This window comes from Hypanus sabinus, chromosome 28 (assembly GCF_030144855.1).
Source record: "Hypanus sabinus isolate sHypSab1 chromosome 28, sHypSab1.hap1, whole genome shotgun sequence".
In the NCBI taxonomy this organism is placed as follows: domain Eukaryota; kingdom Metazoa; phylum Chordata; class Chondrichthyes; order Myliobatiformes; family Dasyatidae; genus Hypanus; species Hypanus sabinus.
The window spans coordinates 4,167,106-4,189,700 of record NC_082733.1 but is presented as its reverse complement, the minus strand read 5'-3'; positions in this window follow the sequence as shown (position 1 = coordinate 4,189,700).

The window sequence follows — 22,595 nt, the reverse complement described above, 5'->3', positions numbered from 1 at the left end:
GTGATAGGTTTCTGTACATAACTACTCAGACTGATGTGGAACTGTATAGATATTGCATGTAGAGTGCTAGGTGCCATGGAATACTCCAATGCAAGCTGAATTCAGTAACCTACCTGGTACCATTTACAGTGGAACAGCCATTGACTTGGTTTAATTCTGTAAAGTCTAAAGTTCCAATGAGTAGAGAAGGAAATGCTACTGAAAGTAACTTCAGTAGCATAGGTAGGACACTCAAAAAATTGGTTGCAGACAACTCTAAATCATATGGTTAGTGTGCTAACAATGTTTACATCATGTTAGCACATAGTAGTTCTCAGCAAAATTGAACTGTAGACTCCTTTGAGTTGAATGCATTACTTTCTATTCAATGCATTTTGTGATAAATTTCTGTACATAACTAATCAGACTGATGTGGAACTGTATAGATATTGCATGTAGAGTGCTAGGTGGCATGGAATACTCCAATGCAAGTTGAATTCAGTAACCTACCTGGTACCATTTACAGTGGAACAGCCATTGACTTGGTTTAATTCTAGAAAGACTAAAGTTCCAATGTGTAGAGAAGGTAACGTTACTGAAAGTAACTTCTGGAGAATAGGTAGCACACTCATAAAATTGGTTTCAGACAACTCTAAATCATATGGTTAGTGTGCTAACAATGTTTACATCATGTTAGCACGTAGTATTTCTCAGCAAAATTGAACTGTAGACTCCTTTGCGTTGAATGCATTACTTTCTATTCAAAGCATTTTGTGATAAGTTTCTGTACATAACTACTCAGACTGATGTGGAACTGTATAGATATTGCATGTAGAATGCTAGGTGCCATGGAATACTCCAATGCAAGCTGAATTCAGTAACCTACCTGGTACCATTTACAGTGGAACAGCCATTGACTTGGTTTAATTCTGTAAAGTCCAAAGTTCCAATGAGTAGAGAAGGTAATGCTACTGAAAGTAACTTCAGTAGCACAGGTAGCACACTCAAAAAATTGTTTGCAGACAACTCTAAATCATATGGGTAGTGTGCTAACAATGTTTACATCATGTTAGTACATAGTAGTTCTCAGCAAAATTGAACTGTACACTCCTTTGAGTTGAATGCATTACTTTCTATTCAATGCATTTTGTGATAAGTTTCTGTACATAACTACTCAGACTGATGTGGAACTGTATAGATATTGCATGTAGAGTGCTAGGTGGCATGGAATACTCCAATGCAAGCTGAATTCAGTAACCTACCTGGTACCATTTACAGTGGAACAGCCATTGACTTGGTTTAATTCTGTAAAGTCAAAAGTTCCAATGAGTAGAGAAGGAAATGCTACTGAAAGTAACTTCAGTAGCATAGGTAGGACACTCAAAAAATTGGTTGCAGACAACTCTACATCATATGGTTAGTGTGCTAACAATGTTTACATCATGTTAGCACATAGTAGTTCTCAGCAAAATTGAACTGTAGACTCCTTTGAGTTGAATGCATTACTTTCTATTCAATGCATTTTGTGATAAATTTCTGTACATGACTAATCAGACTGATGTGGAACTGTATAGATATTGCATGTAGAGTGCTAGGTGGCATGGAATACTCCAATGCAAGTTGAATTCAGTAACCTACCTGGTACCATTTACAGTGGAACAGCCATTGACTTGGTTTAATTCTGTAAAGTCTAAAGTTCCAATGAGTAGAGAAGGTAATGCTACTGAAAGTAACTTCTGGAGCATAGGTAGCACACTCATAAAATTGGTTGCAGACAACTCTAAATCATATGGTTAGTGTGCTAACAATGTTTACATCATGTTAGCACGTAGTATTTCTCAGCAAAATTGAACTGTAGACTCCTTTGCGTTGAATGCATTACTTTCTATTCAAAGCATTTTGTGATAAGTTTCTGTACATAACTACTGAGACTGATGTGGAACTGTATAGATATTGCATGTAGAATGCTAGGTGCCATGGAATACTCCAATGCAAGCTGAATTCAGTAACCTACCTGGTACCATTTACAGTGGAACAGCCATTGACTTGGTTTAATTCTGTAAAGTCCAAAGTTCCAATGAGTAGAGAAGGTAATGCTACTGAAAGTAACTTCAGTAGCACAGGTAGCACACTCAAAAAATTGTTTGCAGACAACTCTAAATCATATGGGTAGTGTGCTAACAATGTTTACATCATGTTAGTACATAGTAGTTCTCAGCAAAATTGAACTGTACACTCCTTTGAGTTGAATGCATTACTTTCTATTCAATGCATTTTGTGATAAGTTTCTGTACATAACTACTCAGACTGATGTGGAACTGTATAGATATTGCATGTAGAGTGCTAGGTGGCATGGAATACTCCAATGCAAGCTGAATTCAGTAACCTACCTGGTACCATTTACAGTGGAACAGCCATTGACTTGGTTTAATTCTGTAAAGTCAAAAGTTCCAATGAGTAGAGAAGGAAATGCTACTGAAAGTAACTTCAGTAGCATAGGTAGGACACTCAAAAAATTGGTTGCAGACAACTCTACATCATATGGTTAGTGTGCTAACAATGTTTACATCATGTTAGCACATAGTAGTTCTCAGCAAAATTGAACTGTAGACTCCTTTGAGTTGAATGCATTACTTTCTATTCAATGCATTTTGTGATAAATTTCTGTACATGACTAATCAGACTGATGTGGAACTGTATAGATATTGCATGTAGAGTGCTAGGTGGCATGGAATACTCCAATGCAAGTTGAATTCAGTAACCTACCTGGTACCATTTACAGTGGAACAGCCATTGACTTGGTTTAATTCTGTAAAGTCTAAAGTTCCAATGAGTAGAGAAGGTAATGCTACTGAAAGTAACTTCTGGAGCATAGGTAGCACACTCATAAAATTGGTTGCAGACAACTCTAAATCATATGGTTAGTGTGCTAACAATGTTTACATCATGTTAGCACATAGTATTTCTCAGCAAAATTGAACTGTACAGTCCTTTGAGTTGAATGCATTACTTTCTATTCAATGCATTTTGTGACAAGTTTCTGTACATAACTACTCAGACTGATGTGGAACTCTATAGATATTGCATGTAGAGTGCTAGGTGCCATGGAATACTCCAATGCAAGTTGAATTCAGTAACCTACCTGGTACCATTTACAGTGGAACAGCCATTGACTTGGTTTAATTCTAGAAAGACTAAAGTTCCAATGTGTAGAGAAGGTAACGTTACTGAAAGTAACTTCTGGAGCATAGGTAGCACACTCATAAAATTGGTTGCAGACAACTCTAAATCATATGGTTAGTGTGCTAACAATGTTTACATCATGTTAGCACGTAGTATTTCTCAGCAAAATTGAACTGTAGACTCCTTTGCGTTGAATGCATTACTTTCTATTCAAAGCATTTTGTGATAAGTTTCTGTACATAACTACTCAGACTGATGTGGAACTGTATAGATATTGCATGTAGAATGCTAGGTGCCATGGAATACTCCAATGCAAGCTGAATTCAGTAACCTACCTGGTACCATTTACAGTGGAACAGCCATTGACTTGGTTTAATTCTGTAAAGTCCAAAGTTCCAATGAGTAGAGAAGGTAATGCTACTGAAAGTAACTTCAGTAGCACAGGTAGCACACTCAAAAAATTGGTTGCAGACAACTCTAAATCATATGGGTAGTGTGCTAACAATGTTTACATCATGTTAGTACATAGTAGTTCTCAGCAAAATTGAACTGTACACTCCTTTGAGTTGAATGCATTACTTTCTATTCAATGCATTTTGTGATAAGTTTCTGTACATAACTACTCAGACTGATGTGGAACTGTATAGATATTGCATGTAGAGTGCTAGGTGGCATGGAATACTCCAATGCAAGCTGAATTCAGTAACCTACCTGGTACCATTTACAGTGGAACAGCCATTGACTTGGTTTAATTCTGTAAAGTCTAAAGTTCCAATGAGTAGAGAAGGAAATGCTACTGAAAGTAACTTCAGTAGCATAGGTAGGACACTCAAAAAATTGGTTGCAGACAACTCTAAATCATATGGTTAGTGTGCTAACAATGTTTACATCATGTTAGCACATAGTAGTTCTCAGCAAAATTGAACTGTACACTCCTTTGAGTTGAATGCATTACTTTCTATTCAATGCATTTTGTGATAGGTTTCTGTACATAACTACACAGACTGATGTGGAACTGTATAGATATTGCATGTAGAGTGCTAGGTGGCATGGAATACTCCAATGCAAGTTGAATTCAGTAACCTACCTGGTACCATTTACAGTGGAACAGCCATTGACTTGGTTTAATTCTCTAAAGTCTTAAGTTCCAATGAGTAGAGAAGGTAATGCTACTGAAAGTAACTTCTGGAGCATAGGTAGCACATTCATAAAATTGGTTGCAGACAACACTAAATCATATGGTTAGTGTGCTAACAATGTTTACATCATGTTAGCACATACTACTTATCAGGAAAATTGAACTGTACACTCCTTTGAGTTGAATGCATTCCTTTGTATTCAATGCATTTTGTGATAAGTTTCTGTACATAACTACTCAGACTGATGTGGAACTGTATAGATATTGCATGTAGAGTGCTAGGTGGCATGGAATACTCCAATGCAAGCTGAATTCAGTAACCTACCTGGTACCATTTACAGTGGAACAGCCATTGACTTGGTTTAATTCTGTAAAGTCTAAAGTTCCAATGAGTAGAGAAGGTAATGCTACTGAAAGTAACTTCTGGAGCATAGGTAGCACACTCATAAAATTGGTTGCAGACAACTCTAAATCATATGGTTAGTGTGCTAACAATGTTTACATCATGTTAGCACATAGTATTTCTCAGCAAAATTGAACTGTACACTCCTTTCAGTTGAATGCATTACTTTCTATTCAAAGCATTTTGTGATAAGTTTCTGTACATAACTACTCAGACTGATGTGGAACTCTATAGATATTGCATGTAGAGTGCTAGGTGCCATGGAATACCCCAATGCAAGTTGAATTCAGTAACCTACCTGGTACCATTTACAGTGGAACAGCCATTGACTTGGTTTAATTCTAGAAAGACTAAAGTTCCAATGTGTAGAGAAGGTAACGTTACTGAAAGTAACTTCTGGAGCATAGGTAGCACACTCATAAAATTGGTTGCAGACAACTCTAAATCATATGGTTAGTGTGCTAACAATGTTTACATCATGTTAGTACATAGTACTTATCAGCAAAATTGAACTGTACACTCCTTTGAGTTGAATGCATTACTTTCTATTCAATGCATTTTGTGATAGGTTTCTGTACATAACTACACAGACTGATGTGGAACTGTATAGATATTGCATGTAGAGTGCTAGGTGCCATGGAATACTCCAATGCAAGCTGAATTCAGTAACCTACCTGGTACCATTTGCAGTGGAACAGCCATTGATTTGGTTTAATTCTAGAAAGACTAAAGTTCCAATGTGTAGAGAAGGTAACGTTACTGAAAGTAACTTCTGGAGCATAGGTAGCACACTCATAAAATTGGTTGCAGACAACTCTAAATCATATGGTTAGTGTGCTAACAATGTTTACATCATGTTAGCACGTAGTATTTCTCAGCAAAATTGAACTGTAGACTCCTTTGCGTTGAATGCATTACTTTCTATTCAAAGCATTTTGTGATAAGTTTCTGTACATAACTACTCAGACTGATGTGGAACTGTATAGATATTGCATGTAGAATGCTAGGTGCCATGGAATACTCCAATGCAAGCTGAATTCAGTAACCTACCTGGTACCATTTACAGTGGAACAGCCATTGACTTGGTTTAATTCTGTAAAGTCCAAAGTTCCAATGAGTAGAGAAGGTAATGCTACTGAAAGTAACTTCAGTAGCACAGGTAGCACACTCAAAAATTTGGTTGCAGACAACTCTAAATCATATGGGTAGTGTGCTAACAATGTTTACATCATGTTAGTACATAGTAGTTCTCAGCAAAATTGAACTGTACACTCCTTTGAGTTGAATGCATTACTTTCTATTCAATGCATTTTGTGATAGGTTTCTGTACATAACTACTCAGACTGATGTGGAACTGTATAGATATTGCATGTAGAGTGCTAGGTGCCATGGAATACTCCAATGCAAGCTGAATTCAGTAACCTACCTGGTACCATTTACAGTGGAACAGCCATTGACTTGGTTTAATTCTGTAAAGTCTAAAGTTCCAATGAGTAGAGAAGGAAATGCTACTGAAAGTAACTTCAGTAGCATAGGTAGGACACTCAAAAAATTGGTTGCAGACAACTCTAAATCATATGGTTAGTGTGCTAACAATGTTTACATCATGTTAGCACATAGTAGTTCTCAGCAAAATTGAACTGTAGACTCCTTTGAGTTGAATGCATTACTTTCTATTCAATGCATTTTGTGATAAATTTCTGTACATAACTAATCAGACTGATGTGGAACTGTATAGATATTGCATGTAGAGTGCTAGGTGGCATGGAATACTCCAATGCAAGTTGAATTCAGTAACCTACCTGGTACCATTTACAGTGGAACAGCCATTGACTTGGTTTAATTCTAGAAAGACTAAAGTTCCAATGTGTAGAGAAGGTAACGTTACTGAAAGTAACTTCTGGAGAATAGGTAGCACACTCATAAAATTGGTTGCAGACAACTCTAAATCATATGGTTAGTGTGCTAACAATGTTTACATCATGTTAGCACGTAGTATTTCTCAGCAAAATTGAACTGTAGACTCCTTTGCGTTGAATGCATTACTTTCTATTCAAAGCATTTTGTGATAAGTTTCTGTACATAACTACTCAGACTGATGTGGAACTGTATAGATATTGCATGTAGAATGCTAGGTGCCATGGAATACTCCAATGCAAGCTGAATTCAGTAACCTACCTGGTACCATTTACAGTGGAACAGCCATTGACTTGGTTTAATTCTGTAAAGTCCAAAGTTCCAATGAGTAGAGAAGGTAATGCTACTGAAAGTAACTTCAGTAGCACAGGTAGCACACTCAAAAAATTGTTTGCAGACAACTCTAAATCATATGGGTAGTGTGCTAACAATGTTTACATCATGTTAGTACATAGTAGTTCTCAGCAAAATTGAACTGTACACTCCTTTGAGTTGAATGCATTACTTTCTATTCAATGCATTTTGTGATATGTTTCTGTACATAACTACTCAGACTGATGTGGAACTGTATAGATATTGCATGTAGAGTGCTAGGTGGCATGGAATACTCCAATGCAAGCTGAATTCAGTAACCTACCTGGTACCATTTACAGTGGAACAGCCATTGACTTGGTTTAATTCTGTAAAGTCAAAAGTTCCAATGAGTAGAGAAGGAAATGCTACTGAAAGTAACTTCAGTAGCATAGGTAGGACACTCAAAAAATTGGTTGCAGACAACTCTACATCATATGGTTAGTGTGCTAACAATGTTTACATCATGTTAGCACATAGTAGTTCTCAGCAAAATTGAACTGTAGACTCCTTTGAGTTGAATGCATTACTTTCTATTCAATGCATTTTGTGATAAATTTCTGTACATGACTAATCAGACTGATGTGGAACTGTATAGATATTGCATGTAGAGTGCTAGGTGGCATGGAATACTCCAATGCAAGTTGAATTCAGTAACCTACCTGGTACCATTTACAGTGGAACAGCCATTGACTTGGTTTAATTCTGTAAAGTCTAAAGTTCCAATGAGTAGAGAAGGTAATGCTACTGAAAGTAACTTCTGGAGCATAGGTAGCACACTCATAAAATTGGTTGCAGACAACTCTAAATCATATGGTTAGTGTGCTAACAATGTTTACATCATGTTAGCACATAGTATTTCTCAGCAAAATTGAACTGTACAGTCCTTTGAGTTGAATGCATTACTTTCTATTCAATGCATTTTGTGACAAGTTTCTGTACATAACTACTCAGACTGATGTGGAACTCTATAGATATTGCATGTAGAGTGCTAGGTGCCATGGAATACTCCAATGCAAGTTGAATTCAGTAACCTACCTGGTACCATTTACAGTGGAACAGCCATTGACTTGGTTTAATTCTAGAAAGACTAAAGTTCCAATGTGTAGAGAAGGTAACGTTACTGAAAGTAACTTCTGGAGCATAGGTAGCACACTCATAAAATTGGTTGCAGACAACTCTAAATCATATGGTTAGTGTGCTAACAATGTTTACATCATGTTAGCACGTAGTATTCCTCAGCAAAATTGAACTGTAGACTCCTTTGCGTTGAATGCATTACTTTCTATTCAAAGCATTTTGTGATAAGTTTCTGTACATAACTACTCAGACTGATGTGGAACTGTATAGATATTGCATGTAGAATGCTAGGTGTCATGGAATACTCCAATGCAAGCTGAATTCAGTAACCTACCTGGTACCATTTACAGTGGAACAGCCATTGACTTGGTTTAATTCTGTAAAGTCCAAAGTTCCAATGAGTAGAGAAGGTAATGCTACTGAAAGTAACTTCAGTAGCACAGGTAGCACACTCAAAAAATTGGTTGCAGACAACTCTAAATCATATGGGTAGTGTGCTAACAATGTTTACATCATGTTAGTACATAGTAGTTCTCAGCAAAATTGAACTGTACACTCCTTTGAGTTGAATGCATTACTTTCTATTCAATGCATTTTGTGATAAGTTTCTGTACATAACTACTCAGACTGATGTGGAACTGTATAGATATTGCATGTAGAGTGCTAGGTGGCATGGAATACTCCAATGCAAGCTGAATTCAGTAACCTACCTGGTACCATTTACAGTGGAACAGCCATTGACTTGGTTTAATTCTGTAAAGTCTAAAGATCCAATGAGTAGAGAAGGAAATGCTACTGAAAGTAACTTCAGTAGCATAGGTAGGACACTCAAAAAATTGGTTGCAGACAACTCTAAATCATATGGTTAGTGTGCTAACAATGTTTACATCATGTTAGCACATAGTAGTTCTCAGCAAAATTGAACTGTACACTCCTTTGAGTTGAATGCATTACTTTCTATTCAATGCATTTTGTGATAGGTTTCTGTACATAACTACACAGACTGATGTGGAACTGTATAGATATTGCATGTAGAGTGCTAGGTGGCATGGAATACTCCAATGCAAGTTGAATTCAGTAACCTACCTGGTACCATTTACAGTGGAACAGCCATTGACTTGGTTTAATTCTCTAAAGTCTTAAGTTCCAATGAGTAGAGAAGGTAATGCTACTGAAAGTAACTTCTGGAGCATAGGTAGCACATTCATAAAATTGGTTGCAGACAACACTAAATCATATGGTTAGTGTGCTAACAATGTTTACATCATGTTAGCACATACTACTTATCAGGAAAATTGAACTGTACACTCCTTTGAGTTGAATGCATTCCTTTGTATTCAATGCATTTTGTGATAAGTTTCTGTACATAACTACTCAGACTGATGTGGAACTGTATAGATATTGCATGTAGAGTGCTAGGTGGCATGGAATACTCCAATGCAAGCTGAATTCAGTAACCTACCTGGTACCATTTACAGTGGAACAGCCATTGACTTGGTTTAATTCTGTAAAGTCTAAAGTTCCAATGAGTAGAGAAGGTAATGCTACTGAAAGTAACTTCTGGAGCATAGGTAGCACACTCATAAAATTGGTTGCAGACAACTCTAAATCATATGGTTAGTGTGCTAACAATGTTTACATCATGTTAGCACATAGTATTTCTCAGCAAAATTGAACTGTACACTCCTTTCAGTTGAATGCATTACTTTCTATTCAATGCATTTTGTGATAAGTTTCTGTACATAACTACTCAGACTGATGTGGAACTCTATAGATATTGCATGTAGAGTGCTAGGTGCCATGGAATACCCCAATGCAAGTTGAATTCAGTAACCTACCTGGTACCATTTACAGTGGAACAGCCATTGACTTGGTTTAATTCTAGAAAGACTAAAGTTCCAATGTGTAGAGAAGGTAACGTTACTGAAAGTAACTTCTGGAGCATAGGTAGCACACTCATAAAATTGGTTGCAGACAACTCTAAATCATATGGTTAGTGTGCTAACAATGTTTACATCATGTTAGTACATAGTACTTATCAGCAAAATTGAACTGTACACTCCTTTGAGTTGAATGCATTACTTTCTATTCAATGCATTTTGTGATAGGTTTCTGTACATAACTACACAGACTGATGTGGAACTGTATAGATATTGCATGTAGAGTGCTAGGTGCCATGGAATACTCCAATGCAAGCTGAATTCAGTAACCTACCTGGTACCATTTGCAGTGGAACAGCCATTGATTTGGTTTAATTCTAGAAAGACTAAAGTTCCAATGTGTAGAGAAGGTAACGTTACTGAAAGTAACTTCTGGAGCATAGGTAGCACACTCATAAAATTGGTTGCAGACAACTCTAAATCATATGGTTAGTGTGCTAACAATGTTTACATCATGTTAGCACGTAGTATTTCTCAGCAAAATTGAACTGTAGACTCCTTTGCGTTGAATGCATTACTTTCTATTCAAAGCATTTTGTGATAAGTTTCTGTACATAACTACTCAGACTGATGTGGAACTGTATAGATATTGCATGTAGAATGCTAGGTGCCATGGAATACTCCAATGCAAGCTGAATTCAGTAACCTACCTGGTACCATTTACAGTGGAACAGCCATTGACTTGGTTTAATTCTGTAAAGTCCAAAGTTCCAATGAGTAGAGAAGGTAATGCTACTGAAAGTAACTTCAGTAGCACAGGTAGCACACTCAAAAATTTGGTTGCAGACAACTCTAAATCATATGGGTAGTGTGCTAACAATGTTTACATCATGTTAGTACATAGTAGTTCTCAGCAAAATTGAACTGTACACTCCTTTGAGTTGAATGCATTACTTTCTATTCAATGCATTTTGTGATAGGTTTCTGTACATAACTACTCAGACTGATGTGGAACTGTATAGATATTGCATGTAGAGTGCTAGGTGGCATGGAATACTCCAATGCAAGTTGAATTCAGTAACCTACCTGGTACCATTTACAGTGGAACAGCCATTGACTTGGTTTAATTCTGTAAAGTCCAAAGTTCCAATGAGTAGAGAAGGTAATGCTACTGAAAGTAACTTCAGTAGCACAGGTAGCACACTCAAAAAATTGGTTGCAGACAACTCTAAATCATATGGGTAGTGTGCTAACAATGTTTACATCATGTTAGTACATAGTAGTTCTCAGCAAAATTGAACTGTACACTCCTTTGAGTTGAATGCATTACTTTCTATTCAATGCATTTTGTGATAAGTTTCTGTACATAACTACTCAGACTGATGTGGAACTGTATAGATATTGCATGTAGAGTGCTAGGTGGCATGGAATACTCCAATGCAAGCTGAATTCAGTAACCTACCTGGTACCATTTACAGTGGAACAGCCATTGACTTGGTTTAATTCTGTAAAGTCTAAAGTTCCAATGAGTAGAGAAGGAAATGCTACTGAAAGTAACTTCAGTAGCATAGGTAGGACACTCAAAAAATTGGTTGCAGACAACTCTAAATCATATGGTTAGTGTGCTAACAATGTTTACATCATGTTAGCACATACTACTTATCAGGAAAATTGAACTGTACACTCCTTTCAGTTGAATGCATTACTTTCTATTCAATGCATTTTGTGATAAGTTTCTGTACATAACTACTCAGACTGATGTGGAACTGTATAGATATTGCATGTAGAGTGCTAGGTGGCATGGAATACTCCAATGCAAGCTGAATTCAGTAACCTACCTGGTACCATTTACAGTGGAACAGCCATTGACTTGGTTTAATTCTGTAAAGTCTAAAGTTCCAATGAGTAGAGAAGGAAATGCTACTGAAAGTAACTTCAGTAGCATAGGTAGGACACTCAAAAAATTGGTTGCAGACAACTCTAAATCATATGGTTAGTGTGCTAACAATGTTTACATCATGTTAGCACATAGTAGTTCTCAGCAAAATTGAACTGTACACTCCTTTGAGTTGAATGCATTACTTTCTATTCAATGCATTTTGTGATAGGTTTCTGTACATAACTACACAGACTGATGTGGAACTGTATAGATATTGCATGTAGAGTGCTAGGTGGCATGGAATACTCCAATGCAAGTTGAATTCAGTAACCTACCTGGTACCATTTACAGTGGAACAGCCATTGACTTGGTTTAATTCTCTAAAGTCTTAAGTTCCAATGAGTAGAGAAGGTAATGCTACTGAAAGTAACTTCTGGAGCATAGGTAGCACATTCATAAAATTGGTTGCAGACAACACTAAATCATATGGTTAGTGTGCTAACAATGTTTACATCATGTTAGCACATACTACTTATCAGGAAAATTGAACTGTACACTCCTTTGAGTTGAATGCATTCCTTTGTATTCAATGCATTTTGTGATAAGTTTCTGTACATAACTACTCAGACTGATGTGGAACTGTATAGATATTGCATGTAGAGTGCTAGGTGGCATGGAATACTCCAATGCAAGCTGAATTCAGTAACCTACCTGGTACCATTTACAGTGGAACAGCCATTGACTTGGTTTAATTCTGTAAAGTCTAAAGTTCCAATGAGTAGAGAAGGTAATGCTACTGAAAGTAACTTCTGGAGCATAGGTAGCACACTCATAAAATTGGTTGCAGACAACTCTAAATCATATGGTTAGTGTGCTAACAATGTTTACATCATGTTAGCACATAGTATTTCTCAGCAAAATTGAACTGTACACTCCTTTCAGTTGAATGCATTACTTTCTATTCAATGCATTTTGTGATAAGTTTCTGTACATAACTACTCAGACTGATGTGGAACTCTATAGATATTGCATGTAGAGTGCTAGGTGCCATGGAATACCCCAATGCAAGTTGAATTCAGTAACCTACCTGGTACCATTTACAGTGGAACAGCCATTGACTTGGTTTAATTCTAGAAAGACTAAAGTTCCAATGTGTAGAGAAGGTAACGTTACTGAAAGTAACTTCTGGAGCATAGGTAGCACACTCATAAAATTGGTTGCAGACAACTCTAAATCATATGGTTAGTGTGCTAACAATGTTTACATCATGTTAGTACATAGTACTTATCAGCAAAATTGAACTGTACACTCCTTTGAGTTGAATGCATTACTTTCTATTCAATGCATTTTGTGATAGGTTTCTGTACATAACTACACAGACTGATGTGGAACTGTATAGATATTGCATGTAGAGTGCTAGGTGCCATGGAATACTCCAATGCAAGCTGAATTCAGTAACCTACCTGGTACCATTTGCAGTGGAACAGCCATTGATTTGGTTTAATTCTAGAAAGACTAAAGTTCCAATGTGTAGAGAAGGTAACGTTACTGAAAGTAACTTCTGGAGCATAGGTAGCACACTCATAAAATTGGTTGCAGACAACTCTAAATCATATGGTTAGTGTGCTAACAATGTTTACATCATGTTAGCACGTAGTATTTCTCAGCAAAATTGAACTGTAGACTCCTTTGCGTTGAATGCATTACTTTCTATTCAAAGCATTTTGTGATAAGTTTCTGTACATAACTACTCAGACTGATGTGGAACTGTATAGATATTGCATGTAGAATGCTAGGTGCCATGGAATACTCCAATGCAAGCTGAATTCAGTAACCTACCTGGTACCATTTACAGTGGAACAGCCATTGACTTGGTTTAATTCTGTAAAGTCCAAAGTTCCAATGAGTAGAGAAGGTAATGCTACTGAAAGTAACTTCAGTAGCACAGGTAGCACACTCAAAAATTTGGTTGCAGACAACTCTAAATCATATGGGTAGTGTGCTAACAATGTTTACATCATGTTAGTACATAGTAGTTCTCAGCAAAATTGAACTGTACACTCCTTTGAGTTGAATGCATTACTTTCTATTCAATGCATTTTGTGATAGGTTTCTGTACATAACTACTCAGACTGATGTGGAACTGTATAGATATTGCATGTAGAGTGCTAGGTGCCATGGAATACTCCAATGCAAGCTGAATTCAGTAACCTACCTGGTACCATTTACAGTGGAACAGCCATTGACTTGGTTTAATTCTGTAAAGTCTAAAGTTCCAATGAGTAGAGAAGGAAATGCTACTGAAAGTAACTTCAGTAGCATAGGTAGGACACTCAAAAAATTGGTTGCAGACAACTCTAAATCATATGGTTAGTGTGCTAACAATGTTTACATCATGTTAGCACATAGTAGTTCTCAGCAAAATTGAACTGTAGACTCCTTTGAGTTGAATGCATTACTTTCTATTCAATGCATTTTGTGATAAATTTCTGTACATAACTAATCAGACTGATGTGGAACTGTATAGATATTGCATGTAGAGTGCTAGGTGGCATGGAATACTCCAATGCAAGTTGAATTCAGTAACCTACCTGGTACCATTTACAGTGGAACAGCCATTGACTTGGTTTAATTCTAGAAAGACTAAAGTTCCAATGTGTAGAGAAGGTAACGTTACTGAAAGTAACTTCTGGAGAATAGGTAGCACACTCATAAAATTGGTTGCAGACAACTCTAAATCATATGGTTAGTGTGCTAACAATGTTTACATCATGTTAGCACGTAGTATTTCTCAGCAAAATTGAACTGTAGACTCCTTTGCGTTGAATGCATTACTTTCTATTCAAAGCATTTTGTGATAAGTTTCTGTACATAACTACTCAGACTGATGTGGAACTGTATAGATATTGCATGTAGAATGCTAGGTGCCATGGAATACTCCAATGCAAGCTGAATTCAGTAACCTACCTGGTACCATTTACAGTGGAACAGCCATTGACTTGGTTTAATTCTGTAAAGTCCAAAGTTCCAATGAGTAGAGAAGGTAATGCTACTGAAAGTAACTTCAGTAGCACAGGTAGCACACTCAAAAAATTGTTTGCAGACAACTCTAAATCATATGGGTAGTGTGCTAACAATGTTTACATCATGTTAGTACATAGTAGTTCTCAGCAAAATTGAACTGTACACTCCTTTGAGTTGAATGCATTACTTTCTATTCAATGCATTTTGTGATATGTTTCTGTACATAACTACTCAGACTGATGTGGAACTGTATAGATATTGCATGTAGAGTGCTAGGTGGCATGGAATACTCCAATGCAAGCTGAATTCAGTAACCTACCTGGTACCATTTACAGTGGAACAGCCATTGACTTGGTTTAATTCTGTAAAGTCAAAAGTTCCAATGAGTAGAGAAGGAAATGCTACTGAAAGTAACTTCAGTAGCATAGGTAGGACACTCAAAAAATTGGTTGCAGACAACTCTACATCATATGGTTAGTGTGCTAACAATGTTTACATCATGTTAGCACATAGTAGTTCTCAGCAAAATTGAACTGTAGACTCCTTTGAGTTGAATGCATTACTTTCTATTCAATGCATTTTGTGATAAATTTCTGTACATGACTAATCAGACTGATGTGGAACTGTATAGATATTGCATGTAGAGTGCTAGGTGGCATGGAATACTCCAATGCAAGTTGAATTCAGTAACCTACCTGGTACCATTTACAGTGGAACAGCCATTGACTTGGTTTAATTCTGTAAAGTCTAAAGTTCCAATGAGTAGAGAAGGTAATGCTACTGAAAGTAACTTCTGGAGCATAGGTAGCACACTCATAAAATTGGTTGCAGACAACTCTAAATCATATGGTTAGTGTGCTAACAATGTTTACATCATGTTAGCACATAGTATTTCTCAGCAAAATTGAACTGTACAGTCCTTTGAGTTGAATGCATTACTTTCTATTCAATGCATTTTGTGACAAGTTTCTGTACATAACTACTCAGACTGATGTGGAACTCTATAGATATTGCATGTAGAGTGCTAGGTGCCATGGAATACTCCAATGCAAGTTGAATTCAGTAACCTACCTGGTACCATTTACAGTGGAACAGCCATTGACTTGGTTTAATTCTAGAAAGACTAAAGTTCCAATGTGTAGAGAAGGTAACGTTACTGAAAGTAACTTCTGGAGCATAGGTAGCACACTCATAAAATTGGTTGCAGACAACTCTAAATCATATGGTTAGTGTGCTAACAATGTTTACATCATGTTAGCACGTAGTATTCCTCAGCAAAATTGAACTGTAGACTCCTTTGCGTTGAATGCATTACTTTCTATTCAAAGCATTTTGTGATAAGTTTCTGTACATAACTACTCAGACTGATGTGGAACTGTATAGATATTGCATGTAGAATGCTAGGTGTCATGGAATACTCCAATGCAAGCTGAATTCAGTAACCTACCTGGTACCATTTACAGTGGAACAGCCATTGACTTGGTTTAATTCTGTAAAGTCCAAAGTTCCAATGAGTAGAGAAGGTAATGCTACTGAAAGTAACTTCAGTAGCACAGGTAGCACACTCAAAAAATTGGTTGCAGACAACTCTAAATCATATGGGTAGTGTGCTAACAATGTTTACATCATGTTAGTACATAGTAGTTCTCAGCAAAATTGAACTGTACACTCCTTTGAGTTGAATGCATTACTTTCTATTCAATGCATTTTGTGATAAGTTTCTGTACATAACTACTCAGACTGATGTGGAACTGTATAGATATTGCATGTAGAGTGCTAGGTGGCATGGAATACTCCAATGCAAGCTGAATTCAGTAACCTACCTGGTACCATTTACAGTGGAACAGCCATTGACTTGGTTTAATTCTGTAAAGTCTAAAGATCCAATGAGTAGAGAAGGAAATGCTACTGAAAGTAACTTCAGTAGCATAGGTAGGACACTCAAAAAATTGGTTGCAGACAACTCTAAATCATATGGTTAGTGTGCTAACAATGTTTACATCATGTTAGCACATAGTAGTTCTCAGCAAAATTGAACTGTACACTCCTTTGAGTTGAATGCATTACTTTCTATTCAATGCATTTTGTGATAGGTTTCTGTACATAACTACACAGACTGATGTGGAACTGTATAGATATTGCATGTAGAGTGCTAGGTGGCATGGAATACTCCAATGCAAGTTGAATTCAGTAACCTACCTGGTACCATTTACAGTGGAACAGCCATTGACTTGGTTTAATTCTCTAAAGTCTTAAGTTCCAATGAGTAGAGAAGGTAATGCTACTGAAAGTAACTTCTGGAGCATAGGTAGCACATTCATAAAATTGGTTGCAGACAACACTAAATCATATGGTTAGTGTGCTAACAATGTTTACATCATGTTAGCACATACTACTTATCAGGAAAATTGAACTGTACACTCCTTTGAGTTGAATGCATTCCTTTGTATTCAATGCATTTTGTGATAAGTTTCTGTACATAACTACTCAGACTGATGTGGAATTGTATAGATATTGCATGTAGAGTGCTAGGTGGCATGGAATACTCCAATGCAAGCTGAATTCAGTAACCTACCTGGTACCATTTACAGTGGAACAGCCATTGACTTGGTTTAATTCTGTAAAGTCTAAAGTTCCAATGAGTAGAGAAGGTAATGCTACTGAAAGTAACTTCTGGAGCATAGGTAGCACACTCATAAAATTGGTTGCAGACAACTCTAAATCATATGGTTAGTGTGCTAACAATGTTTACATCATGTTAGCACATAGTATTTCTCAGCAAAATTGAACTGTACACTCCTTTCAGTTGAATGCATTACTTTCTATTCAATGCATTTTGTGATAAGTTTCTGTACATAACTACTCAGACTGATGTGGAACTCTATAGATATTGCATGTAGAGTGCTAGGTGCCATGGAATACCCCAATGCAAGTTGAATTCAGTAACCTACCTGGTACCATTTACAGTGGAACAGCCATTGACTTGGTTTAATTCTAGAAAGACTAAAGTTCCAATGTGTAGAGAAGGTAACGTTACTGAAAGTAACTTCTGGAGCATAGGTAGCACACTCATAAAATTGGTTGCAGACAACTCTAAATCATATGGTTAGTGTGCTAACAATGTTTACATCATGTTAGTACATAGTACTTATCAGCAAAATTGAACTGTACACTCCTTTGAGTTGAATGCATTACTTTCTATTCAATGCATTTTGTGATAGGTTTCTGTACATAACTACACAGACTGATGTGGAACTGTATAGATATTGCATGTAGAGTGCTAGGTGCCATGGAATACTCCAATGCAAGCTGAATTCAGTAACCTACCTGGTACCATTTGCAGTGGAACAGCCATTGATTTGGTTTAATTCTAGAAAGACTAAAGTTCCAATGTGTAGAGAAGGTAACGTTACTGAAAGTAACTTCTGGAGCATAGGTAGCACACTCATAAAATTGGTTGCAGACAACTCTAAATCATATGGTTAGTGTGCTAACAATGTTTACATCATGTTAGCACGTAGTATTTCTCAGCAAAATTGAACTGTAGACTCCTTTGCGTTGAATGCATTACTTTCTATTCAAAGCATTTTGTGATAAGTTTCTGTACATAACTACTCAGACGGATGTGGAACTGTATAGATATTGCATGTAGAATGCTAGGTGCCATGGAATACTCCAATGCAAGCTGAATTCAGTAACCTACCTGGTACCATTTACAGTGGAACAGCCATTGACTTGGTTTAATTCTGTAAAGTCCAAAGTTCCAATGAGTAGAGAAGGTAATGCTACTGAAAGTAACTTCAGTAGCACAGGTAGCACACTCAAAAATTTGGTTGCAGACAACTCTAAATCATATGGGTAGTGTGCTAACAATGTTTACATCATGTTAGTACATAGTAGTTCTCAGCAAAATTGAACTGTACACTCCTTTGAGTTGAATGCATTACTTTCTATTCAATGCATTTTGTGATAGGTTTCTGTACATAACTACTCAGACTGATGTGGAACTGTATAGATATTGCATGTAGAGTGCTAGGTGGCATGGAATACTCCAATGCAAGTTGAATTCAGTAACCTACCTGGTACCATTTACAGTGGAACAGCCATTGACTTGGTTTAATTCTGTAAAGTCCAAAGTTCCAATGAGTAGAGAAGGTAATGCTACTGAAAGTAACTTCAGTAGCACAGGTAGCACACTCAAAAAATTGGTTGCAGACAACTCTAAATCATATGGGTAGTGTGCTAACAATGTTTACATCATGTTAGTACATAGTAGTTCTCAGCAAAATTGAACTGTACACTCCTTTGAGTTGAATGCATTACTTTCTATTCAATGCATTTTGTGATAAGTTTCTGTACATAACTACTCAGACTGATGTGGAACTGTATAGATATTGCATGTAGAGTGCTAGGTGGCATGGAATACTCCAATGCAAGCTGAATTCAGTAACCTACCTGGTACCATTTACAGTGGAACAGCCATTGACTTGGTTTAATTCTGTAAAGTCTAAAGTTCCAATGAGTAGAGAAGGAAATGCTACTGAAAGTAACTTCAGTAGCATAGGTAGGACACTCAAAAAATTGGTTGCAGACAACTCTAAATCATATGGTTAGTGTGCTAACAATGTTTACATCATGTTAGCACATAGTAGTTCTCAGCAAAATTGAACTGTAGACTCCTTTGAGTTGAATGCATTACTTTCTATTCAATGCATTTTGTGATAAATTTCTGTACATAACTAATCAGACTGATGTGGAACTGTATAGATATTGCATGTAGAGTGCTAGGTGGCATGGAATACTCCAATGCAAGTTGAATTCAGTAACCTACCTGGTACCATTTACAGTGGAACAGCCATTGACTTGGTTTAATTCTAGAAAGACTAAAGTTCCAATGTGTAGAGAAGGTAACGTTACTGAAAGTAACTTCTGGAGAATAGGTAGCACACTCATAAAATTGGTTGCAGACAACTCTAAATCATATGGTTAGTCTGCTAACAATGTTTACATCATGTTAGCACGTAGTATTTCTCAGCAAAATTGAACTGTAGACTCCTTTGCGTTGAATGCATTACTTTCTATTCAAAGCATTTTGTGATAAGTTTCTGTACATAACTACTCAGACTGATGTGGAACTGTATAGATATTGCATGTAGAATGCTAGGTGCCATGGAATAGTCCAATGCAAGTTGAATTCAGTAACCTACCTGGTACCATTTACAGTGGAATAGCCATTGACTTGGTTTAATTCTAGAAAGACTAAAGTTCCAATGTGTAGAGAAGGTAACGTTACTGAAAGTAACTTCTGGAGCATAGGTAGCACACTCATAAAATTGGTTGCAGACAACTCTAAATCATAGGGTTAGTGTGCTAACAATGTTTACATCATGTTAGTACATAGTACTTATCAGCAAAATTGAACTGTACACTCCTTTGAGTTGAATGCATTACTTTCTATTCAATGCATTTTGTGATAGGTTTCTGTACATAACTACACAGACTGATGTGGAACTGTATAGATATTGCATGTAGAGTGCTAGGTGGCATGGAATACTCCAATGCAAGTTGAATTCAGTAACCTACCTGGTACCATTTGCAGTGGAACAGCCATTGATTTGGTTTAATTCTAGAAAGACTAAAGTTCCAATGTGTAGAGAAGGTAACGTTACTGAAAGTAACTTCTGGAGCATAGGTAGCACACTCATAAAATTGGTTGCAGACAACTCTAAATCATATGGTTAGTGTGCTAACAATGTTTACATCATGTTAGCACATACTACTTATCAGCAAAATTGAACTGTAGACTCCTTTGAGTTGAATGCATTACTTTCTAATCAAAGCATTTTGTGATAAGTTTCTGTACATAACTACTCAGACTGATGTGGAACTGTATAGATATTGCATGTAGAGTGCTAGGTGCCATGGAATACTCCAATGCAAGCTGAATTCAGTAACCTACCTGGTACCATTTACAGTGGAACAGCCATTGACTTGGTTTAATTCTGTAAAGTCCAAAGTTCCAATAAGTAGAGAAGGTAATGCTACTGAAAGTAACTTCTGGAGAATAGGTAGCACACTCATAAAATTGGTTGCAGACAACTCTAAATCATATGGTTAGTGTGCTAACAATGTTTACATCATGTTAGCACGTAGTATTTCTCAGCAAAATTGAACTGTAGACTCCTTTGCGTTGAATGCATTACTTTCTATTCAAAGCATTTTGTGATAAGTTTCTGTACATAACTACTCAGACTGATGTGGAACTGTATAGATATTGCATGTAGAATGCTAGGTGCCATGGAATACTCCAATGCAAGCTGAATTCAGTAACCTACCTGGTACCATTTACAGTGGAACAGCCATTGACTTGGTTTAATTCTGTAAAGTCCAAAGTTCCAATGAGTAGAGAAGGTAATGCTACTGAAAGTAACTTCAGTAGCACAGGTAGCACACTCAAAAAATTGTTTGCAGACAACTCTAAATCATATGGGTAGTGTGCTAACAATGTTTACATCATGTTAGTACATAGTAGTTCTCAGCAAAATTGAACTGTACACTCCTTTGAGTTGAATGCATTACTTTCTATTCAATGCATTTTGTGATATGTTTCTGTACATAACTACTCAGACTGATGTGGAACTGTATAGATATTGCATGTAGAGTGCTAGGTGGCATGGAATACTCCAATGCAAGCTGAATTCAGTAACCTACCTGGTACCATTTACAGTGGAACAGCCATTGACTTGGTTTAATTCTGTAAAGTCAAAAGTTCCAATGAGTAGAGAAGGAAATGCTACTGAAAGTAACTTCAGTAGCATAGGTAGGACACTCAAAAAATTGGTTGCAGACAACTCTACATCATATGGTTAGTGTGCTAACAATGTTTACATCATGTTAGCACATAGTAGTTCTCAGCAAAATTGAACTGTAGACTCCTTTGAGTTGAATGCATTACTTTCTATTCAATGCATTTTGTGATAAATTTCTGTACATGACTAATCAGACTGATGTGGAACTGTATAGATATTGCATGTAGAGTGCTAGGTGGCATGGAATACTCCAATGCAAGTTGAATTCAGTAACCTACCTGGTACCATTTACAGTGGAACAGCCATTGACTTGGTTTAATTCTGTAAAGTCTAAAGTTCCAATGAGTAGAGAAGGTAATGCTACTGAAAGTAACTTCTGGAGCATAGGTAGCACACTCATAAAATTGGTTGCAGACAACTCTAAATCATATGGTTAGTGTGCTAACAATGTTTACATCATGTTAGCACATAGTATTTCTCAGCAAAATTGAACTGTACAGTCCTTTGAGTTGAATGCATTACTTTCTATTCAATGCATTTTGTGACAAGTTTCTGTACATAACTACTCAGACTGATGTGGAACTCTATAGATATTGCATGTAGAGTGCTAGGTGCCATGGAATACTCCAATGCAAGTTGAATTCAGTAACCTACCTGGTACCATTTACAGTGGAACAGCCATTGACTTGGTTTAATTCTAGAAAGACTAAAGTTCCAATGTGTAGAGAAGGTAACGTTACTGAAAGTAACTTCTGGAGCATAGGTAGCACACTCATAAAATTGGTTGCAGACAACTCTAAATCATATGGTTAGTGTGCTAACAATGTTTACATCATGTTAGCACGTAGTATTTCTCAGCAAAATTGAACTGTAGACTCCTTTGCGTTGAATGCATTACTTTCTATTCAAAGCATTTTGTGATAAGTTTCTGTACATAACTACTCAGACTGAT